Here is a 13,680-nt window from a genome sequence, read left to right on the forward strand (position 1 = left end):
GGAGCGTGCGTGTGAGGGCGCGGGTTAGTGTTAGCGTACGGCTTAGGATTAGGGGACGGGTGAGGGTCAGGCTTCGGGGACGGGTTAGGGTTAGGGTTCGGGCTAGGGTTAGGGTTAGGGGACGGGGACGGTTTAGGGTCCAGGTGAGGGTACGGCAACGCTTTAGCGGGAGCGTGCGTGTGAGGGCGCGGGTTAGTGTTAGCGTACAGGTTAGGATTAGGGGACGGGTGAGGATCAGGCTTCGGGGAAGGGTTAGGGTTAGTGTTCGGGCTAGGGTTAGGGTTAGGGGACGGGGACGGTTTAGGGTCCAGGTGAGGGTACGGCAACGCTTTAGGGGGAGCGTGCGCGTGAGGGCGCGGGTTAGTGTTAGCGTACGGGTTAGGATTAGTGGACGGGTGAGGGTCAGGCTTCGGGGAAGGGTTACGGTTAGGGTTCGGGCTAGGGTTAGGGTTAGGGGACGGGGACGGTTTAGGGTCCAGGTGAGGGTACGGCAACGCTTTAGGGGGAGCGTGCGCGTGAGGGCGCGGGTTAGCGTTAGCGTACGTGTTAGGATTAGGGGACGGGTGAGGGTCAGGCTTCGGGGAAGGGTTACGGTTAGGGTTCGGGCAAGGGTTAGGGTTAGGGGACGGGGACGGTTTAGGGTCCAGGTGAGGGTACGGCAACGCTTTAGGGGGAGCGTGCGTGTGAGGGCGCGGGTTAGCGTTAGCGTACGGGTTAGGATTAGGGGACGGGTGAGGGTCAGGCTTCGGGGAAGGATTAGGGTTAGGGTTCGGGCTAGGGTTAGGGTTAGGGGACGGGGACGGTTTACGGTCCAGGTGAGGGTACGGCAACGCTTTAGGGGGAGCGTGCGTGTGAGGGCGCGGGTTAGCATTAGCGTACGGGTTAGGATTAGGGGACGGGTGAGGGTCAGGCTTCGGGGAAGGGTTACGGTTAGGGTTCGGGCAAGGGTTAGGGTTAGGGGACGGGGACGGTTTAGGGTCCAGGTGAGGGTACGGCAACGCTTTAGGGGGAGCATGCGTGTGAGGGCGCGGGTTAGTGTTAGCGTACGGGTTAGGATTAGGGGACGGGTGAGGGTCAGGCTTCGGGGAAGGATTAGGGTTAGGGTTCGGGCTAGGGTTAGGGTTAGGGGACGGGGACAGTTTAGGGTCCAGGTGAGGGTACGGCAACGCTTTAGGGGGAGCGTGCGTGTGAGGGCGCGGGTTAGTGTTAGCGTACCGGTTAGGATTAGGGCACGGGTGAGGGTCAGGTTTCGGGGAAGGGTTAAGTTTAGGGTTCGGGCTAGGGTTAGGGTTACGGGACGGGGACGGTTTAGGGTCCAGGTGAGGGTACGGCAACGCTTTAGGGGGAGCGTGCGTGTGAGGGCGCGGGTTAGTGTTAGCGTACGGGTTAGGATTAGGGGCCGGGTGAGGGTCAGGCATCGTGGAAGGGTTAGGGTTAGGGTTCGGGCTAGGGTTAGGGTTAGGGGACGGGGACGGTTTAGGGTCCAGGTGAGGGTACGGCAACGCTGTAGGGGTAGCTTGCGTGTGAGGGCGCGGGTTAGTGTTAGCGTACGGGTTAGGATTAGGGGACAGGTGAGGGTCAGGCTTCGGGGAAGGGTTAGGGTTAGGGTTCGGGCTAGGGTTAGGGTTAGGGGACGGGGACGGTTTAGGGTCCAGGTGAGGGTACGGCAACGCTTTAGGGGGAGCGTGCGTGTGAGGGCGCGGGTTAGTGTTAGCGTATGGGTTAGGATTAGGGGACGGTTGAGGGTCAGGCTTCGGGGAAGGGTTAGGGTTAGGGTTCGGGCTATGGTTAGGGTTAGGGGACGGGGACGGTTTAGGGTCCAGGTGAGGGTACGGCAACGCTTTAGGGGGAGCGTGCGTGTGAGGGCGCGGGTTAGTGTTAGCGTACGGGTTAGGATTAGGGGACGGGTGAGGGTCAGGCTTCGGGGAAGGGTTAGGGTTAGGGTTCGGGCTAGGGTTAGGGTTAGGGGACGGGGACGGTTTAGGGTCCAGGTGAGGGTATGGCAACGCTTTAGGGGGAGCGTGCGTGTGAGGGTGCGGGTTAGTGTTAGCGTACGGGTTAGGATTAGGGGACGGGTGAGGGTCAGGCTTCAGGGAAGTTTTAGGGTTAGGGTTCGGGCTAGGGTTAGGGTTAGGGGACGCGGACGGTTTAGGGTCCAGGTGAGGGTACGGCAACGCTTTAGGGGGAGCGTGCGTGTGAGGGCGCGGGTTAGTGTTAGCGTACGGTTTAGGATTAGGGCACGGGTGAGAGTCAGGCTTCGGGGAAGGGTTAGGGTTAGGGTTCGGGCTAGGGTTAGGGTTAGGGGACGGGGACGGTTTAGGGTCCAGGTGAGGGTACGGCAACGCTGTAGGGGTAGCTTGCGTGTGAGGGCGCGGGTTAGTGTTAGCGTACGGGTTAGGATTAGGGGACAGGTGAGGGTCAGGCTTCGGGGAAGGGTTAGGGTTAGGGTTCGGGCTAGGGTTAGGGTTAGGGGACGGGGACGGTTTAGGGTCCAGGTGAGGGTACGGCAATGCTTTAGGGGGAGCGTGCGTGTGAGGGCGCGGGTTAGTGTTAGCGTACGGGTTAGGATTAGGGGACGGGTGAGGGTCAGGCTTCGGGGAAGGGTTAGGGTTAGGGTTCGGGCTAGGGTTAGGGTTAGGGGATGGGGACGGTTTAGGATCCAGGTGAGGGTACGGCAACGCTTTAGGGGGAGCGTGCGTGTGAGGGCGCGGGTTAATGTTAGCGTACGGGTTAGGATTAGGGGACGGGTGAGGGTCAGGCTTCGGGGAAGGGTTAGGGTTAGGGTTCGGGCTAGGGTTAGGGTTAGGGGATGGGGACGGTTTAGGGTCCAGGTGAGGGTACGGCAACGCTTTAGGGGGAGCGTGCGTGTGAGCGCGCGGGTTAGTGTTAGCGTACGGCTTAGGATTAGGGGACGGGTGAGGGTCAGGCTTCGGGGAAGGGTTAGGGTTAGGGTTTGGGCTAGGGTTAGGGTTAGGGGACGGGGACGGTTTAGGGTCCAGGTGAGGGTACAGCAGCGCTTTAGGGGGAGTGTGCGTGTGAGGGCGCGGGTTAGTGTAAGCGTACGGGTTAGGATTAGGGGCCGGGTGAGGGTCAGGCATCGGGGAAGGGTTAGGGTTAGGGATCAGACTAGGGTTAGGGTTAGGGGACGGGGACGGTTTAGGGTCCAGGTGAGGGTACGGCAACGCTTTAGGGGGAGCGTGCGTGTGAGGGCGCGGGTTAGTGTTAGCGTACGGGTTAGGATTAGGGGACGGGTGAGGGTCAGGCTTCGGGGAAGGGTTAGGTTTAGGGTTCGGGCTAGGGTTAGGGTTACGGGACGGGGACAGTTTAGGGTCCAGGTGAGGGTACGGCAACGCTTTAGGGGGAGCGTGCGTGTGAGGGCGCGGGTTAGTGTTAGCGTACGGGTTAGGATTAGGGGACGGGTGAGGGTCAGGCTTCGGGGAAGGGTTAGGGTTAGGGTTCGGGCTAGGGTTAGTGTTAGGGGACGGGACGGTTTAGGGTCCAGGTGAGGGTACGGCAACGCTTTAGGGGGAGCGTGCGTGTGCGGGCGCGGGTTAGTGTTAGCGTACGGGTTAGGATTAGGGGACGGGTGAGGGTCAGGCTTCGGGGAAGGGTTAGGGTTAGGGTTCGGGCTAGGGTTAGGGTTAGGGGACGGGGACGGTTTAGGGTCCAGGTGAGGGTACGGCAACGCTTTAGGGGGAGCGTGCGTGTGAGGGCGCGGGTTAGTGTTAGCGTACGGGTTAGGATTAGGGCACGGGTGAGGGTAAGGCTTCGGGGAAATGTTAGGGTTAGGGTTCGGGCTAGGGTTAGGGTTAGGGTTAGGGGACGGGGACGGTTTAGGGTCCAGGTGAGGGTATGGCAACGCTTTAGGGGGAGCGTGCGTGTGAGGGTGCGGGTTAGTGTTAGCGTACGGGTTAGGATTAGGGGACGGGTGAGGGTGAGGCTTCGGGGAAGGGTTAGGGTTAGTGTTCGGGCTAGGGTTAGGGTTAGGGGACGGGGACGGTTTAGGGTCCAGGTGAGGGTACGGCAACGCTTTAGGGGGAGCGTGCGTGTGAGGGCGCAGGTTAGTGTTAGCGTACGGGTTAGGATTAGGGGACGGGTGAGGGTCAGGCTTCGGGGAAGGGTTAGGGTTAGGTTTTGGGCTAGAGTGAGGGTTAGGGGACGCGGACGGTTTAGGGTCCAGGTGAGGGTACGGCAACGCTTTAGGGGGAGCGTGCGTGTGAGGGCGCGGGTTAGTGTTAGCGTACGGGTTAGGATTAGGGGACGGGTGAGGGTCAGGCTTCGGGGAAGGGTTAGGGTTAGGGTTCGGGCTAGGGTTAGGGTTAGGGAATGGGGACGGTTTAGGGTCCAGGTGAGGGTACGGCAACGCTTTAGGGGGAGCGTGCGTGTGAGGGCGCGGGTTAGTGTTAGCGTACGGGTTAGGATTAAGGGACGGGTGAGTGTCAGGCTTCGGGGAAGGGTTAGGGTTAGGGTTCGGGCTAGGGTTAGGGTTAGGGGACGGGGACGGTTTAGGGTCCAGGTGAGGGTACGGCAACGCTTTAGGGGGAGCGTGCGTGTGAGGGCGCGGGTTAGTGTTAGCGTACGGGTTAGGATTAGGGCACGTGTGAGGGTCAGGCTTCGGGGAAAGGTTAGGGTTAGGGTTCGGGCTAGGGTTAGGGTTATTGTTAGGGGACGGGGACGGTTTAGGGTCCAGGTGAGGGTACGGCAACGCTTTAGGGGGAGCGTGCATGTGAGGGCGCGGGTTAGTGTTAGCGTACGGGTTAGGATTAGGGGACGGGTGAGGGTCAGGCTTCGGGGAAGGGTTAGGGTTAGGGTTCGGGCTAGGGTTAGGGTTAGGGGATGGGGACGGTTTAGGGTCCAGGTGAGGGTACGGCAACGCTTTAGGGGGAGCGTGCGTGTGAGGGCGCGGGTTAGTGTTAGCGTACGGGTTAGGATTAAGGGACGGGTGAGTGTCAGGCTTCGGGGAAGGGTTAGGGTTAGGGTTCGGGCTAGGGTTAGGGTTAGGGGACGGGGACGGTTTAGGGTCCAGGTGAGGGTACGGCAACGCTTTAGGGGGAGCGTGCGTGTGAGGGCGCGGGTTAGTGTTAGCGTACGGGTTAGGATTAGGGGACGGGTGAGGGTCAGGCTTCGGGGAAGGGTTAGGGTTAGGGTTCGGGCTAGGGTTAGGGGTATTGTTAGGGGACGGGGACGGTTTAGGGTCCAGGTGAGGGTACGGCAAAGCTTTAGGGGGAGCGAGCGTGTGAGGGCGCGGGTTAGTGTTAGCGTACGGGTTAGGATTAGGGCACGGGTGAGGGTCAGGCTTCGGGGAAGGGTTAGGGCTAGGGTTCCGGCTAGGGTTAGGGTTAGGGGACGGGGACGGTTTAGGGTCCAGGTGAGGGTACGGCAACGCTTTAGGGGGAGCGTGCGTGTGAGGGCGCGGGTTAGTGTTAGCGTATGGGTTAGGATTAGGGGATGGGTGAGGGTCCGGCTTCGGGGAAGGGTTAGGGTTAGGGTTCGGGCTAGGGTTAGGGTTAGGGGACGGGGACGGTTTAGGGTCCAGGTGAGGGTACGGCAACGCTTTAGGGGGAGCGTGGGTGTGAGGGCGCGGGTTAGTGTTAGCGTACGGGTTAGGATTAGGGGACGGGTGAGGGTCAGGCTTCGGGGAAGGGTTAGGGTTAGGGTTCGGGCTAGGGTTAGGGTTAGGGGACGGGGACGGTTTAGGGTCCAGGTGAGGGTACGGCAACGCTTTAGGGGGAGCGTGCGTGTGAGGGCGCGGGTTAGTGTTAGCGTACGGGTTAGGATTAGGGGACGGGTTAGGGTCAGGCTTCGGGGAAGGGTTAGGGTTATGGTTCGGGCTAGGGTTAGGGTTAGGGGACGGGGACGGTTTAGGGTCCAGGTGAGGGTACGGCAACGCTTTAGGGGGAGCGTGCGGGTGAGGGCGCGGGTTAGCGTTAGCGTACGGGTTAGGATTAGGGGACGGTTGAGGGTCAGGCTTCGGGGAAGGGTTACGGTTAGGGTTCGGGCAAGGGTTAGGGTTAGGGGACGGGGACGGTTTAGGGTCCAGGTGAGGGTACGGCAACGCTTTAGGGGGAGCGTGGGTGTGAGGGCGCGGGTTAGTGTTAGCGTACGGGTTAGGATTAGGGGACGGGTGAGGGTCAGGCTTCGGGGAAGGGTTAGGGTTAGGGTTCGGGCTAGGGTTAGGGTTAGGGGACGGGGACGGTTTAGGGTCCAGGTGAGGGTACGGCAACGCTTTAGGGGGAGCGTGCGTGTGAGGGCGCGGGTTAGTGTTAGCGTACGGGTTAGGATTAGGGGACGGGTTAGGGTCAGGCTTCGGGGAAGGGTTAGGGTTATGGTTCGGGCTAGGGTTAGGGTTAGGGGACGGGGACGGTTTAGGGTCCAGGTGAGGGTACGGCAACGCTTTAGGGGGAGCGTGCGGGTGAGGGCGCGGGTTAGCGTTAGCGTACGGGTTAGGATTAGGGGACGGTTGAGGGTCAGGCTTCGGGGAAGGGTTACGGTTAGGGTTCGGGCAAGGGTTAGGGTTAGGGGACGGGGACGGTTTAGGGTCCAGGTGAGGGTACGGCAACGCTTTAGGGGGAGCGTGCGTGTGAGGGCGCGGGTTAGTGTTAGCGTACGGGTTAGGATTAGGGGACGGGTGAGGGTCAGGCTTCGGGGAAGGATTAGGGTTAGGGTTCGGGCTAGGGTTAGGGTTAGGGGACGGGGACGGTTTAGGGTCCAGGTGAGGGTACGGCAACGCTTTAGGGGGAGCGTGCGTGTGAGGGCGCGGGTTAGTGTTAGCGTACCGGTTAGGATTAGGGCACGGGTGAGGGTCAGGTTTCGGGGAAGGTTTAGGTTTAGGGTTCGGGCTAGGGTTAGGGTTACAGGACGGGGACGGTTTAGGGTCCAGGTGAGGGTACGGCAACGCTTTAGGGGGAGCGTGCGTGTGAGGGCGCGGGTTAGTGTTAGCGTACGGGTTAGGATTAGGGGACGGGTGAGGGTCAGGCTTCGGGGAAGGGTTAGGGTTAGGGTTCGGCCTAGGGTTAGGGTTAGGGGACGGGGATGGTTTAGGGTCCAGGTGAGGGTACGGCAACGCTTTAGGGGGAGCGTGCGTGTGAGGGCGCGGGTTAGTGTTAGCGTACGGGTTAGGATTAGGGGACGGGTGAGTGTCAGGCTTCGGGGAAGGGTTAGGGTTAGGGTTCGGGCTAGGGTTAGGGGACGGGGACGGTTTAGGGTCCAGGTGAGGGTACGGCAGCGCTTTAGGGGGTGTGTGTTTGTTAGGGGGCTGGTTAGTGTTAGCGTACGTGTTAGGATTAGGGGCCGGGTGAGGGTCAGGCATCGGGGAAGGGTTAGGGTTAGGGATCGGGCTAGGGTTAGGGTTAGGGGACGGGGACAGTTTAGGGTCCAGGTGAGGGTACGGCAACGCTTTAGGGGGAGCGTGCGTGTGAGGGCGCGGGTTAGCGTTAGCGTACGGGTTAGGATTAGGGGACGGGTGAGGGTCAGGCTTCGGGGAAGGGTTACGGTTAGGTTTCGGGCAAGGGTTAGGGTTAGGGGACGGGGACGGTTTAGGGTCCATGTGAGGGTACGGCAAAGCTTTAGGGCGAGCGTGCGTGTGAGGGCGCGGGTTAGTGTTATCGTACGGGTTAGGATTAGGGCACGGGTGAGGGTCAGGCTTCGGGGAAGGGTTAGGGTTAGGGTTCGGGCTAGGGTTAGGGTTAGGGGACGGGGACGGTTTAGGGTCCAGGTGAGGGTACGGCAGCGCTTTAGGGGGAGAGTGCGAGTGAGGGCGCGGGTTAGTGTTAGCGTACGGGTTAGGATTAGGGCACGGGTGAGGGTCAGGTTTCGGGGAAGGGTTAGGGTTAGGGTTCGGGCTAGGGTTAGGGTTAGGGGACGGGGACGGTTTAGGGTCCAGGTGAGGGTACGGCAACGCTTTAGGGGGAGCGTGCGTGTGAAGGCGCGGGTAGGTGTTAGCGTATGGGTTAGGATTAGGGGACGGGTGAGGGTCAGGCTTCGGGGAAGGGTTAGGGTTAGGGTTCGGGCTATGGTTAGGGTTATGGGACGGGGACGGTTTAGGGTCCAGGTGAGGGTACGGCAACGCTTTAGGGGAAGCGTGCGTGTGAGGGCGCGGGTTAGTGTTAGCGTACGGGTTAGGATTAGGGGACGGGTGAGGGTCAGGCTTCGGGGAAGGGTTAGGGTTAGGGTTCGGGCTAGGGTTAGGGTTAGGGGACGGGGACGGTTTAGGGTCCAGGTGAGGGTACGGCAATGCTTTAGGGGGAGCGTGCGTGTGAGGGCGCGGGTTAGTGTTAGCGTACGGCTTAGGATTAGGGGACGGGTGAGGGTCAGGCTTCGGGGACGGGTTAGGGTTAGGGTTCGGGCTAGGGTTAGGGTTAGGGGACGGGGACGGTTTAGGGTCCAGGTGAGGGTACGGCAACGCTTTAGGGGGAGCGTGCGCGTGAGGGCGCGGGTTAGTGTTAGCGTACGGGTTAGGATTAGTGGACGGGTGAGGGTCAGGCTTCGGGGAAGGGTTACGGTTAGGGTTCGGGCTAGGGTTAGGGTTAGGGGACGGGGACGGTTTAGGGTCCAGGTGAGGGTACGGCAACGCTTTAGGGGGAGCGTGCGCGTGAGGGCGCGGGTTAGCGTTAGCGTACGTGTTAGGATTAGGGGACGGGTGAGGGTCAGGCTTCGGGGAAGGGTTACGGTTAGGGTTCGGGCAAGGGTTAGGGTTAGGGGACGGGGACGGTTTAGGGTCCAGGTGAGGGTACGGCAACGCTTTAGGGGGAGCGTGCGTGTGAGGGCGCGGGTTAGCGTTAGCGTACGGGTTAGGATTAGGGGACGGGTGAGGGTCAGGCTTCGGGGAAGGATTAGGGTTAGGGTTCGGGCTAGGGTTAGGGTTAGGGGACGGGGACGGTTTACGGTCCAGGTGAGGGTACGGCAACGCTTTAGGGGGAGCGTGCGTGTGAGGGCGCGGGTTAGCATTAGCGTACGGGTTAGGATTAGGGGACGGGTGAGGGTCAGGCTTCGGGGAAGGGTTACGGTTAGGGTTCGGGCAAGGGTTAGGGTTAGGGGACGGGGACGGTTTAGGGTCCAGGTGAGGGTACGGCAACGCTTTAGGGGGAGCATGCGTGTGAGGGCGCGGGTTAGTGTTAGCGTACGGGTTAGGATTAGGGGACGGGTGAGGGTCAGGCTTCGGGGAAGGATTAGGGTTAGGGTTCGGGCTAGGGTTAGGGTTAGGGGACGGGGACAGTTTAGGGTCCAGGTGAGGGTACGGCAACGCTTTAGGGGGAGCGTGCGTGTGAGGGCGCGGGTTAGTGTTAGCGTACCGGTTAGGATTAGGGCACGGGTGAGGGTCAGGTTTCGGGGAAGGGTTAAGTTTAGGGTTCGGGCTAGGGTTAGGGTTACGGGACGGGGACGGTTTAGGGTCCAGGTGAGGGTACGGCAACGCTTTAGGGGGAGCGTGCGTGTGAGGGCGCGGGTTAGTGTTAGCGTACGGGTTAGGATTAGGGGCCGGGTGAGGGTCAGGCATCGTGGAAGGGTTAGGGTTAGGGATCGGGCTAGGGTTAGGGTTAGGGGACGGGGACAGTTTAGGGTCCAGGTGAGGGTACGGCAACGCTTTAGGGGGAGCGTGCGTGTGAGGGCGCGGGTTAGTGTTAGCGTACGGCTTAGGATTAGGGGACGGGTGAGGGTCAGGCTTCGGGGAAGGGTTAGGGTTAGGGTTCGGGCTAGGGTTAGGGTTAGGGGACGGGGACGGTTTAGGGTCCAGGTGAGGGTACGGCAGCGCTTTAGGGGGAGTGTGCGTGTGAGGGCGCGGGTTAGTGTTAGCGTACGGGTTAGGATTAGGGGCCGGGTGAGGGTCAGGCATCGGGGAAGGGTTAGGGTTAGGAATCGGGCTAGGGTTAGGGTTAGGGGACGGGGACAGTTTAGGGTCCAGGTGAGGGTACGGCAACGCTTTAGGGGGAGCGTGCGTGTGAGGGTGCGGGTTAGTGTTAGCGTACGGGTTAGGATTAGGGGACGGGTGAGGGTCAGGCTTCGGGGAAGGGTTAGGGTTAGGGTTCGGGCTATGGTTAGGGTTAGGGGACGGGGACGGTTTAGGGTCCAGGTGAGGGTACGGCAACGCTTTAGGGGGAGCGTGCGTGTGAGGGCGCGGGTTAGTGTTAGCGTACGGGTTAGGATTAGGGCACGGGTGAGGGTCAGGCTTCGGGGAAGGGTTAGGGTTAGGGTTCGGGCTAGGGTTAGGGTTAGGGGACGGGGACTGTTTAGGGTCCAGGTGAGGGTACGGCAACGCTTTAGGGGGAGCGTGCGTGTGAGGGAGCGGGTTAGTGTTAGCGTACGGGTTAGGATTAGGGGACGGGTGAGGGTCAGGCTTCGGGGAAGGGTTAGGGTTAGGGTTCGGGCTAGGGTTAGGGTTAGGGGACGGGGACGGTTTAGGGTCCAGGTGAGGGTACGGCAACGCTTTAGGGGGAGCGTGCGAGTGAGGGCGCGGGTTAGTGTTAGCGTACGGGTTAGGATTAGGGCACGGGTGAGGGTCAGGCTTCGGGGAAGGGTTAGGGGTAGGGTTCGGGCTAGGGTTAGGGTTAGGGGACGGGGACGGTTTAGGGTCCAGGTGAGGGTACGGCAACGCTTTAGGGGGAGCGTGCGTGTGAGGGCGCGGGTTAGTGTTAGCGTACGGGTTAGGATTAGGGGACGGGTGAGGGTCAGGCTTCGGGGAAGGGTTAGGGTTAGGGTTCGGGCTAGGGTTAGGGTTAGGGGACGGGGACGGTTTAGGATCCAGGTGAGGGTACGGCAACGCTTTAGGGGGAGCGTGCGTGTGAGGGCGCGGGTTAGTGTTAGCGTACGGGTTAGGATTAGGGGACGGGTGAGGGTCAGGCTTCGGGGAAGGGTTAGGGCTAGGGTTTGGGCTAGGGTTAGGGTTAGGGGACGGGGACGGTTTAGGGTCCAGGTGAGGGTACGTCAACGCTGTAGGGGGAGCGTGCGTGTGAGGGCGTGGGTTAGTGTTAGCGTACGGGTTAGGATTAGGGGACGGGTGAGGGTCAGGCTTCGGGGAAGGGTTAGGGTTAGGGTTCGGGCTAGGGTTAGGGTTAGGGGACGGGGACGGTTTAGGGTCCAGGTGAGGGTACGGCAACGCTTTAGGGGGAGCGTGCGTGTGAGGGCGCGGGTTAGTGTTAGCGTACGGGTTAGGATTAGGGGACTGGTGAGGGTCAGGCTTCGGGGAAGGGTTAGGGTTAGGGTTCGGGCTAGGGTTAGGGTTAGGGGATGGGGACGGTTTAGGGTCCAGGTGAGGGTACGGCAACGCTTTAGGGGGAGCGTGTGTGTGAGGGCGCGGGTTAGTGTTAGCGTACTGATTAGGATTAGGGGACGGGTGAGGGTCAGGCTTCGGGGAAGGGTTAGGGTTAGGGTTCGGGCTAGGGTTAGGGTTAGGGGACGGGGACGGTTTAGGGTCCAGGTGAGGGTACGGCAACGCTTTAGGGGGAGCGTGCGTGTGAGGGCGCGGGTTAGTGTTAGCGTACGGGTTAGGATTAGGGGACGGGTGAGGGTCAGGCTTCGGGGAAGGGTTAGGGTTAGGGTTCGGGCTAGGGTTAGGGTTAGGGGACGGGGACGGTTTAGGGTCCAGGTGAGGGTACGCCAACGCTTTAGGGGGAGCGTGCGTGTGAGGGCGCGGGTTAGTGTTAGCGTACGGGTTAGGATTAGGGCACGGGTGAGGGTCAGGTTTCGGGGAAGGGTTAGGGTTAGGGTTCGGGCTAGGGTTAGGGTTAGGGGACGGGGACGGTTTAGGGTCCAGGTGAGGGCACGGCAACGCTTTACGGGGAGCGTGCGTGTGAGGGCGCGGGTTAGTGTTAGCGTACGGGTTAGGATTAAGGCACGGGTGAGGGTCAGGTTTCGGGGAAGGGTTAGGGTTAGGGTTCGGGCTAGGGTTAGGGTTAGGGGACGGGGACGGTTTAGGGTTCAGGTGAGGGTACGGCAACGCTTTAGGGGGAGCGTGCGTGTGAGGGCGCGGGTTAGTGTTAGCGTACGGGTTAGGATTAGGGGACTGGTGAGGGTCAGGCTTCGGGGAAGGGTTAGGGTTAGGTTTCGGGCTAGGGTTAGGGTTAGGGGATGGGGACGGTTTAGGGTCCAGGTGAGGGTACGGCAACGCTTTAGGGGGAGCGTGTGTGTGAGGGCGCGGGTTAGTGTTAGCGTACGGGTTAGGATTAGGGCACGGGTGAGGGTCAGGCTTCGGGGAAGGGTTACGGTTAGGGTTCGGGCTAGGGTTAGGGTTAGGGGACGGGGACGGTTTAGGGTCCAGGTGAGGGTTCGGCAACGCTTTAGGGGGAGCGTGCGTGTGAGGGCGCGGGTTAGTGTTAGCGTACGGGTTAGGATTAGGGGACGGGTGAGGGTCAGGCTTCGGGGAAGGGTTAGGGTTAGGGTTCGGGCTAGGGTTAGGGTTAGGGGACGGGGACGTTTTAGGGTCCAGGTGAGGGTACGGCAACGCTTTAGGGGGAGCATGCGTGTGAGGGCGCGGGTTAGTGTTAGCGTACGGGTTAGGATTAGGGCACGGGTGAGGGTCAGGCTTCGGGGAAGGGTTAGGGTTAGGGTTCGGGCTAGGGTTAGGGTTAGGGGACGGGGACGGTTTAGGGTCCAGGTGAGGGTACGGCAACGCTTTAGGGGGAGCGTGTGTGTGAGGGCGCGGGTTAGTGTTAGCGTACGGGTTAGGATTAGGGGACGGGTGAGGGTCAGGCTTCGGGGAAGGGTTAGGGTTAGGGTTCGGGCTAGGGTTAGGGTTAGGGGACGGGGACGGTTTAGGGTCCAGGTGAGGGTACGGCAACGCTTTAGGGGGAGCGTGCGTGTGAGGGCGCGGGTTAGTGTTAGCGTACGGTTTAGGATTAGGGCACGGGTGAGGGTCAGGCTTCGGGGAAGGGTTAGGGTTAGGGTTCGGGCTAGGGTTAGGGTTAGGGGACGGGGACGGTTTAGGGTCCAGGTGAGGGTACGGCAACGCTTTAGGGGGAACGTGCGTGTGAGGGCGCGGGTTAGTGTTAGCGTACGGGTTAGGATTAGGGGACGGGTGAGGGTCAGGCTTCGGGGAAGGGTTAGGGTTAGGGTTCGGGCTAGGGTTAGGGTTAGGGGACGGGGACGGTTTAGGGTCCAGGTGAGGGTACGGCAACGCTTTAGGGGGAGCGTGCGTGTGAGGGCGCGGGTTAGTGTTAGCGTACGGGTTAGGATTAGGGCACGGGTGAGGGTCAGGCTTCGGGGAAGGGTTAGGGTTACGGTTCGGGCTAGGTTTAGGGTTAGGGGACGGGGACGGTTTAGGGTCCAGGTGAGGGTACGGCAACGCTTTATGGGGAGCGTGCGTGTGAGGGCGCGGGTTAGTGTTAGCGTACGGGTTAGGATTAGGGGACGGGTGAGGGTCAGGCTTCGGGGAAGGGTTACGGTTAGGGTTCGGGCTAGGGTTAGGGTTAGGGGACGGGGACGGTTTAGGGTCCAGGTGAGGGTACGGCAACGCTTTAGGGGGAGCGTGCGTGTGAGGGCGCGGGTTAGTGTTAGCGTACGGGTTAGGATTAGGGGACGGGTGAGGGTCAGGCTTCGGGGAAGGGTTAGGGTTAGGGTTCGGGCTAGGGTTAGGGTTAGGGGACGGGGACGGTTTAGGGTCCAGGTGAGGGTACGGCAACGCTTTAGGGGGAGCGTGCGTGTGAGGGCGCGGGATAGTGTTAGCGTACGGGTTTGGATTAGGGGACGGGT

The sequence above is a fragment of the Delphinus delphis genome, unplaced genomic scaffold (assembly GCF_949987515.2).
Source record: "Delphinus delphis unplaced genomic scaffold, mDelDel1.2 scaffold_124, whole genome shotgun sequence".
NCBI classification, from domain to species: Eukaryota; Metazoa; Chordata; class Mammalia; order Artiodactyla; family Delphinidae; genus Delphinus; species Delphinus delphis.